General features: G+C 43.5%; 1 protein-coding gene across 1 annotated transcript in view; it reads right to left on the reverse strand.

Annotated features, from left to right (window-relative positions):
- Nucleotides 1-5202, reverse strand: part of LOC112401229 (ankyrin repeat domain-containing protein 6) — a gene marked incomplete at its 3' end in the record, with an annotated part of 104222 nt that extends 99020 nt beyond the window's left edge. Inside the window, exon 1 of the mRNA XM_024747323.1 lies at nt 5186-5202. The remainder of the gene's footprint in view (nt 1-5185) is intronic.
- Between the last annotated feature and the right edge of the window lie 4661 nt (nt 5203-9863).

A 9863-nucleotide genomic window follows, 5' to 3' on the forward strand; every position in this document is an offset into this window, starting at 1 on the left:
CTCCGGACGCGCAGGCTCAGCGGCCATGGCTCACGGGCCCAGCCACTCCACGGCATGTGGGATCCTCCCGGACCGGGGCACGAACCCGTGTCCCCTGCATCGGCAGGCGGACTCTCAACCACTGCGCCACCAGGGAAACCCAGCACCCATTTTTTAATAAGGAAAAATATTAAATATTTAACTTGTCTAAAATTTCCATACAAAATGTTTTCACTTTTTTAATGATAAGCTTGAGTGTGCATCTGTGGTTGTAATTTTTTTTTTCTTTGGCTGTGCCTCTCAGCTTGCGGGCATCTTAGTTCCCCAACCAGGGATTGACCCGGCAACCTCGGCAGTGAAAGCTCGGAGTCCTAACCACTGGGTTGCCAGGGAATTCCCTGTGGTCGTACCTTTTTATATTAGGTTATATATTTGCGATTGTAACGTAATTTTTTCATTGAAGTATAGTTGATTTACAACGTGTTAATTACTGCTGGACAGCAAAGTAATTCAGTTATTCATATATATACATTCTTCTTTATATTCTTTTCCATTATGGTTTATCTCAGGATATTGAATATAGTTCCCTGTGCTATACAGTACGACCTTGTTGTTTACCCATTCTCTGTATAAAAGCTTAAACCTACTAACCCCAACCTCCCACTCCATCCCTCCCCCAATCCCCTCCTCCTTGGCAACCACCAGTCTCAGAAGCACCCATTTGAAACTGCCTTGTTCCATCTTTGAAGGTTCAAGCCATCAGCCATGTGACTGAGCCCTCTTGGGAATGGACTGTCCAGCCCGTCAAGTTGCAGATGACTGTACCCCTTGCCAGTGTCTGGACTACAGCCTCACAGGGGACCCGGAGCTGGTACCACTCAGAGAAGCCACTCCCCAACTCCTGACTCACAAGAGCTAAATGAGATAGTAAATGCTTATTGTTTTAAATAATCTCCAGGAATTCCCTGGTGGCCCAGTGGTGAAGACGCCATGCCTCCACTGCCATGGGCCTGGGTTCAATCGCTGGCTGGGGAACTAAGATCCCACAAACCACAAGGAGCAGCACCCCCCCCAAAAAAAAAATGCCCTTAAGTTTGGGGTAATTTGTTATGCAGCAATACCTAACTGACTGTAAGTGATAAAGCACCTATAATGATAAGTAATGAAGCAATTTTAATAAAATGTTGATGGTGGAATTTAGGTGGTGGTGGGTACACAGGTGTTCACTGTAAAATTCTTTCAGCTTTGCTGTGTGCAGGAAAATTTTCGTAATCAAATGTTGGAGAAGAAAGTGCAGGCTGCACAACAAAAAACTGGCAGCTGGATCAGTCCATGACGCAGCATCAGTTATGGTTCCTGAACGACAGAAGAGAGTGATTTGAAAGGGTTACCAAGGAATATAGTATGTCTTGGAAACAGATGTCTTTAGAGTGTTATTTATTATATATATTTTAAAGTATCCATTTGTGTATATAAAGTAGTATTAGATGTATTTTACTCATTTTTTTATCCCAACCTCCAATTTTCAAAAAGACACCAATCTGCCAATTTCAGTTTTTATCATCCAGGGCACTTTTCAAGAACCCTATGATTGACAGGACTTAGTAGTATGTCAAAAGTAATTTATCCTTCAGATGAGGCCACCGGAATCCATTTATCCTACCCTGTGCTTTGCTTTGTTTGTTCTGTCTGATTTAGTTCCCAAACTAATTAGGCTAGCTTAATTCCCTGTTGCTTTGTCAGGTAATGGTTAGAGGAATTTGATTAACTTTTACAAAATGTACTTGACACAAAGCTGCAAGAAATGGCTATTTCTGGGCTCCAGAGAAATCAGACTGGTCAGAGCAGTGTCGATGCCAGTTCATGTTTTCCTTAACCTTTACCTGGACCTGACACCCACTCCTGCACATTTTTACAGTGAAAACAGTCTGCTAAAATTTCTGTTCATACCAAATGTTGATAATGTAATTTTAGATAAATAGTGTGACTAGCCTAGTCTTTTTATGTAACGACATGAACCATAAAAACATTTTGTGATAAACAGAAATCCAGACTCATTACTTTCTCCAAATATAAATAAACCGAAATCTGCCCATCAGTGATGAGGCCCACTTTGTTTATTTTATAGACATCAGAGGGTCATCACAATGTAATTATGAGCTCCTCCATTACAAAGTACACAGCACTGTACTGAAGATAAGCTTGGGAAATATTGACAGTTGGATTTGGTGTTTAACGTAGAGTTTTATGTTGTGGGTGGTATCTTCTCAACACCGGCCAAGCTAACAAGACCAGAAGAAGGGGCCCTGCCATACTCACCGCAGACAAGTGGGAGGTCACGGGGACTGGGGGTCCGCTTGTTTAACCTCACCTCATCCTCTTCCTGGTTGGAGGGCAGAAAGCTAAAAACTACACTTTGCAGATCCCACACCTGCAGCTAGTGATTGGGATGTGATCCAACTAGAGGCACCTCTGCCAAATTAGGAAGCCAAGAGGAGGCCTGGCCTGTACAGCGGTGACTGGGGAGCAAGGTGCGGAGACGGGAGGTTTTTCTGTAGCCGCTTTCCAGGACCATTCTCCTGCCTGGTGGTGGCAGGCCTCACTCCACTCAGGCTGCCTGATCCCTGAAACACAGGCAGGGAGTGGGTTCTATTTTTTTAACTTAATTTATATTTTATTGAAGTATAACTGATTTATAATGTTGTGTTAGTTTCAGGTGTACAGCAAAGTGATTCAGTTATACACATACGTGTGTGTATATATATACATATGTACACACACATACATATATATTCTTTTTCAGATTCTTTTCCCATATAGATTATTACAAAATATTGAGTATAGTTCCCTGTGCTATACAGTAGGTCCTTGTTGGTTACCTATTTTATATATAGTAGTGTGTACCTGCTAATCCCAAATTCCTAATTTATCCCTCCCCCATACCTTTCCCCTTTGGTGACCATAAGTTTGTTTTTGAAGTCTGTGAGTCTGTTTCTGTTTGTAAATAAGTTTATTTGTATCATCTTTTTAGAGTCCACATGTAAGTGATATCATATGGTATTTGTCTTTGACTTACTTCACTTAGTATGATAATATCTAGGTCCATCCATGTTGCTGCAAATGGCATTATTTCATTCTTTTTTATGGCTAAGTAATATTCCACTGTGTGTGTGTGTGTGTGTGTGTGTGTGTGTGTGTGTGTGTGTACCACATCAGTTAAGTTGCTTCCATGTCATGGCTATTGTAAATAGTGCTGCAATGAACATTGCAGTGCATGTATCTTTTCAAATTATGGTTTTCTCTGGATATATGGCCAGGAGTAGGATTGCCAGATCATATGGTAGCTCCATTTTAGCTATTTAAGGAACCTCCATACTGTTCTCCACAGCGGCTGCACCAATATACATTCCCACCAACAGTGCAGGAGGGTTTCCTTTTCAGGGAGTGGGTTCTTGAATCCACAGCCCCAGTTAACATCCTCTGAGTTGGGAGCCTGCTGGTAGGCCTGTCCTTCAAACTTCTGGGAATCACCCCAGGGCCAAGCCTACGGCTCCTCAGGGCTCTCTCCCTTCCAGTAAGTCTGTGACCACTTAATCCCCATCTCTTCCTGCTTAAAGTATCAATACTTAGAGTGGTTTGTTTCCTGCACTGAACCCTTACTTATTCACAACAGAAATCCTATGTCTTTTAAATTATTAAAAAATACTAATGCAATTTACCCTCCTCCGTTTACTTTCCAAAGCTCAATCTCTCAACATGGGTGAAGGGCAGCAAAGGCCTGGAGTGAACAAGAATACAGAGGCCTGGTAAGGAGTGGAGAACCACATAGTGCCAGGGTAGGGTCAGGCCCACTGCCTGCAGCGGGTGGAGGATGCCTGGGGAAACCAAAACCAAAAGGCTGAACTCAAGTATATGTAACGGGCCGATCAGCTGCAACACCCGCCTGTGAACACACAGGGCATGGAAACCAGGCTCAGTGCTTTACTGTCAAAGCTCACACCACATAAAGTGTGACGGAGCAGCTCTTTTCCATGCGTGATTTAATCGAGCACTTCCCCACTGTGGTTTCACAGTGATTTAGATCTGCAGTTAAAGGGAAAGGCAGGAAGCATTCTACTTGGTTCAAAGCCAGCGATTCTGAGTTCCAGTCCCAACGCTGCTACTGCTGGCCAGATGGACAAATCCCTGACCTGTTTCCTGTGTGTGTCAGGACTGTCCTGCAAGACGACAAGCCCCTCAATAACAATAGTAGCAGCTGGCCTTTATTGAGGACCCGCCACATGCCAGGACCCTGTATGCATCTCATTTAACCTCACAACCACACCATCAGGTGGATATTACTCAAGAGGTCCAGAATGTGACCACTTTGCCTCGTTTTCCTACCACCACCCTGGTCCAGGCCTCCATCCCATCTCACCTGTGTGCTGCACAGCCTCTTGCCTGTTCTTTCTGTTCCAGCCCTGCCCCTCACCCCACGACTGTTTCTCATCACAACTGCCAAGGTGATGAAACCTCAAGTCAGATCGTGTCACTCTTCTACATTTTCAAACTCCCTTTCCCCAGCCCCGAACATGGCTTGCCATACGGCCCAGAATAAAAGCGCAGGTCTGTGCAAAGCCGTCTGGGATCTGCTCCCCCTTTCCTCTCTGATCGCATCCTCTAGTCCCCTGGCCCACTCTACCCCACTCTACACTGGCCTCCCTGCTACTCTTCCAACATAAGAGGTACCCCCTGCCTCAGGACCTTTGCACTGTTGTTCCTCTATATAGTATGTAAATGGCCCTCCCCCTCAGCCCCTACGGGTGTTTGCACAGATGTTACCTCACTGGTGATGCCTTCTCCGACTACCTTGCTTAAAATTACAGTCTTAGCATTTAGCACTACTTACGATATTTTGTTTACTGTGTTTCGCCCTCTAGCATCACAACGGTAGGAACTGTTTTGTTCAAGGCTAGATCAGCCACACAGTAGTCACGTAACAAATATTTGTTGAATGAAATAAATAAATGAAGAACCTAAGGCATTAGGTAGCTTCCCACGTTTGCAGAGGTAGTAGGGCGCAGTGGTAGGAGCCAAAATCAGCTTCCCTCTGACTCAGAAGCCCACGCTCTGTACAGGGCACCCTCCTTCCATACAGGAAACCCTCCTTCCACATCCCAGGGGCTGTTAGAGACACAGCAGGCGTGAGATAAATGTGTGCACTCACGTGATCCTACTTTCTGTCCTCTTCTCTACCCATGAGAGGCGCTCCTCCTTAGACGCTGGGCCCATCCACACTGCTTCCTAACCAGGCAGAGAACATGACTTAGAGGCAGTGGGACCCACTTTCCTCGTCCTCCTTCCAATCCTGCCTTGAGAGCCCCTGCAGCCAAAAGGCATCAGATCCACCCACCGTTCTAACGCAAAAGGCTGGGCACTGCCTGCCAGGCACTGTAGTGTAGCCCAATCACTAACGTCAGCAAGAGTGCTTTTGCAGATTAGCCCAGATTCCGGCTGCAAGGACTGCAGCACTCTGCTGCCTGAGGACTGGAGAGAGTGGAGGGGCTCCTGCAGCACCAGCGGGAGGCTGCGGAGGGGGCGGTGGAGGGGCTACAGCCTGGGTTAGACAGAACTAGGGGCAGCAGCAGCAGAGCCTGGGCCAAGCCAAGTCCTGTCAGGATCACCCCACCGGCACCCCTCCCTGTGTTGAACGCAATAAATCTTCCAGGAGGCAGACCGTTAGCTAGAGACTGGCAGGCTTTCTTGTCATACCCCACGCTGAGATCTCTGTGTTTTTAATTAAGTGAATTAATATAAATACCAGGCTTAGAATAGTACAATGTGAAGGCCTACATTTCTGTAGCTATTATCCTAATGGGATTTAATTGCTATATTTTCTTGACAACAGCCAAAAGCTCAAAAAGGGTCCTGTCAGGTAAGGCATGCGAGGATTGAATCTGCATATGCTTTAAAAAGCTGTTTTTTCAAAATATTTATTTATTGGCTCCGACAGGTCTAAAAAATAAATAAGACTAGGCTGTAAACTTGGTAGCCAGGAATCTGGATTTATTTCTTTTCATGTCTATTGAGATGTTGAAATGGTTATTCTGCTTGAGATCGATTATTTTTATTATGGTTATGTTAATTATAGGAATGTTATGTTATTTTAAATGACTATATATATGTAAACAAAAAAATTTTTTTCAAGTAAATAGGCAGTGTAAATCCCAGTTCTACTATTGTAATGATTCCCATTATTGCTGTGAAGAAATGTGGCAGACCTCACGAGAAAAAATTACAAACATCCAATAACCAGTGAGGAAATGGAATAAACAGAAATTTTAGGGCAAGTGTAATTTAATGTTAACGAGAATATAGGGGCTATAAGTAATGGTGCTAATTGTGTTCAGTGGCGGCCAACTAGAACTTTCAGCCGAAAACCAACGAGGGTGAGAATCTGAAAATCTATCCTGCAAACCAGACCCATTAAATTAAAGGAGGAGAGAAATCGGACGGGTCGGTGTGTGCTGGGGCATAATGTTGTCTGCACTACACAATTCAAGTCTACGCTTTGTTTTTGAAGAGAACTTTCTCATATTAAAGACTCAGCACCACGATGCCTTTGCAATGAAAAGGAATGCAAAAGAAGAATCTTCATTACAGCACCCCATACCAGGGAACACACAAATAAATGCCCATTCACTCCAGTGTGAGAAACAACCTTTTTCAAGTGTCTCCAAGTGGATGTCACCCCTAAAGCCCCTCCCCAAGTCACTGAAATAAGTACTTTGCTTTGATGCAAAGACACTGCAGGATACACCTTTTTTTTTTTTTTTTTTTTTTTTTTTTAGGATACACCTTTGACAGGCGTTTTGTTACGCTGTTTCCTTCCAGAGAGAGATGCCTGCGGCTTAGAGACAAGAGGTAAGGCCGAGCTCTGAATAAGCGGGGCCTTCTCATGGCTGGGAGTCCTGTCAAGCTCATCAAAGGAATGTGTTTCTAAAATGTGTTTCTAAAGAATGTTTAAGCTGAAGGAGCTCCGAGCAACCCCATATGGACAGTGTGTGTGCTCTTGTGCGAAGGCCTTTCCCTTTTGCATGCAGACGTAAATGGAGCCCCGAGGTTTAAGCTGTGGAGGGCAGACCCAAGAGGCGTTTTCGGCTGAAAGAAAGTTTTCGTCTGTTTTTATAAGCATGCGCTCCTTAAAGGGCAAAATGCTGGAAATACGTAGGAACTAGCCTGGTGCTTTCACAAGAGAAAATGATTAGACAGGTCTAGGTCTTGATGTTGTCGGTAGGATTTATGTACCCTGGAGAGAGAAGGCAACCTGGAAAAGAAGCATTCCAATCACGCTGTGTCCCCCACTTGGAATGCAGCCTTGATGCTGGAGGCTCAAGGAATCAAGGAGGGCGCAGGAACAGAGGTGGAAGGGAAGCCAGGCTAAACTGAAGAGAGGCGCGGATGGGAAGGGGACCTTGGGCATTTCCTCCAGGTTGTCCAAGCCAGTGTAGCCAGGGGCTTCCCTGGTGGCGCAGTGGTTAAGAATCCGCCTGCCAATGCAGGGAACACGGGTTCGAGCCCTGGTCCGGGAAGATCCCACATGCCGCGGAGCAACTAAGCCCATGAGCCACAACTACTGAGCCTGCGCTCTAGAGCCCGTGCTCTAGAACAAGAGAAGCCACCGCAATGAGAAGCCCGCGCACCACAACGAAGAGTGATCTCCACTCGCCCCAAGTAGAGAAAGCCCGCATGCAGCAATGAAGACCCAACGCAGCCAAAAATAAATAAATGAATAAAATTTAAAAATAAAAATATTAGAAGGGAAATCTGTTATCCTTATAGACAGATGTCTGAGTTAAGTATTGTAATTATATACTGCAGACCTGGTAGACACACCAGATTTATACATCACACCCTAGATTGCCACATGGAGCACCCTGAACACAGCAGGAGTGTTATATCTTAGCTAAATTACAAATTTAGCTCTTTTATCGTCTCCATTACCCAAGAACCCACGTTTTCTAAAGATATTTAACTCCTTAGCTCTAGAAAAGCAGGAGATAAACATACATGCATATACTAAACTATTTACAAAAAGTAAGTGATAGAACATCTGGGATTGGCTTCAAAATAATCCAAGAGGGTGGGAGAGAAAAGCAGAGGGGGCCAGTAGATGAAACAAGATTGACTGTAAGTCCCTAATTATTGAATCTGGGAGTGAGATACATGTGGGTGACTTGTACTAGTCTCTCTAGTTTTGAAATTGCCACAATAGAAAGTTGGGTTTTTTAAACAGCTCTGGAACATATACTGATACATACTTCACAGATGAACCTAAAAAAAAGAAGCTGAATGAAAGTAGCCAAGCAGAAAAAAACAAATACTATATGATTCTGTTTATACGGAATGTTTAGAAAAGGCAAATGTATAGAGGCAGAAAGAAGACCGATGGTTGCCTGGAGCTAAAGGCAGGGTTAGAACTGATTGCAAATGGGCACAAGCTAACAATGATGAGTGATGAAAATGTCCTAAAACTGCACTGTGGTGATGGCTGTACAACTGTAGAAATTTACTAAACTATATATGGATGTGTTATGGTATGTGAGTTATACCTCAATAAAGCTATTTTAAAAATAGCTCCAAAGACAGGGAGAGAGAGAAATGCATCCACTGTTATTTGTTAGTACTACACTTAGGAAGATAAGGTTTGCAGAAGTGATTAAAAAAAAAAAAAAAAAGAATTTTGACAAAAGAACACTTTTCAAGGATTTCACTAATGTCATAGAAAAGCAGCGTCTAGTCATACATACCATTTCTCATAGCCTTCCTACAAATCTGAAAATGAGAAATAGAAAAAGGAAAAAAGCAAACAAGGTCTGGGCAGTAAGTCCAGTGTTTCTGCAGAGCAGGAACTTACTAGACAAGGAGGAGGCGATTAGAGCCCTCTGTTTACAAAACTCATAAAGTAGGAGACAAAAAAAAAAAAGTATGCCAAATAAAAACAAGCAAAAACTAAATGTGGTTTAAAGGTTGTAATTCAATTTTAAATATCCTAAATTATCAGCTGGTGCCAGCAACAATTTGTTTCTGTTTTTGTCATTCGGGAGAATCTAATCCATTCAAAATCACCTCAGATTAAACCTACCTAGTAAGGAAAATTAATTTGAAACTTCATTTTCTTTTGTAAAAGAAAGCATCTCTGACAAGTTAGAATTTACACCAAAACAGAATAAAGGAAGCTGCGAAATCATCCACAGCAGGGGCACTGTGCTTGCGGTAGAAGCTTTGTCTGCTGCAAAAAGTGAGAAGTAAAAACAACTTTAATTTTTCATCAATATTGTCTATCAAACAATAACTGCTAGAATTTACACTTAGATGTTGGGACAAACTTCTTACTTACAGACCTCATAAATTCTCAAATTCTGAAACTTAGTAAGTTTGTTTTCACTTGATAAAAAAACAGTGGGATTTAAAGTTTAAATTTCCCCAGGGCACATTCCTCTAAAGGGCAAAGGGTGGGGAAGAGACAGATTTCCTGGGCCTGAGTGCAGACGGGCACCAGGCTTCACATCATCTCCTGCCCACATCTCCAGTTCACACACTGACTTCAGTTAGCGTCCTGCAGGCTTGTTACAAACAGGATCCTGGGTGGTGATTCACTCTGCCCTCTGACAACCCTTAATCATGCCAACAGAACCTTACCTTCTAAGTACTCTAGATAACCCCACACACACCCCTTTCTACACAGAATTCTGTTGTTATTCATTCAACCATTGTCTTCCCAAATGAAACTCCTAAGTACTTACAAAAAAACAAAACAAGGGACTTCCCCAGTGTTCCAGTGGTTAATACTCCAGGCTCCCAATGCAGGGAACCCGGTTCGATCCCAGGTCAGGGAACTAGAT

The sequence above is a fragment of the Neophocaena asiaeorientalis genome, unplaced genomic scaffold (assembly GCF_003031525.2).
Source record: "Neophocaena asiaeorientalis asiaeorientalis breed wild unplaced genomic scaffold, Neophocaena_asiaeorientalis_V1.1 scaffold161, whole genome shotgun sequence".
In the NCBI taxonomy this organism is placed as follows: Eukaryota; Metazoa; Chordata; class Mammalia; order Artiodactyla; family Phocoenidae; genus Neophocaena; species Neophocaena asiaeorientalis.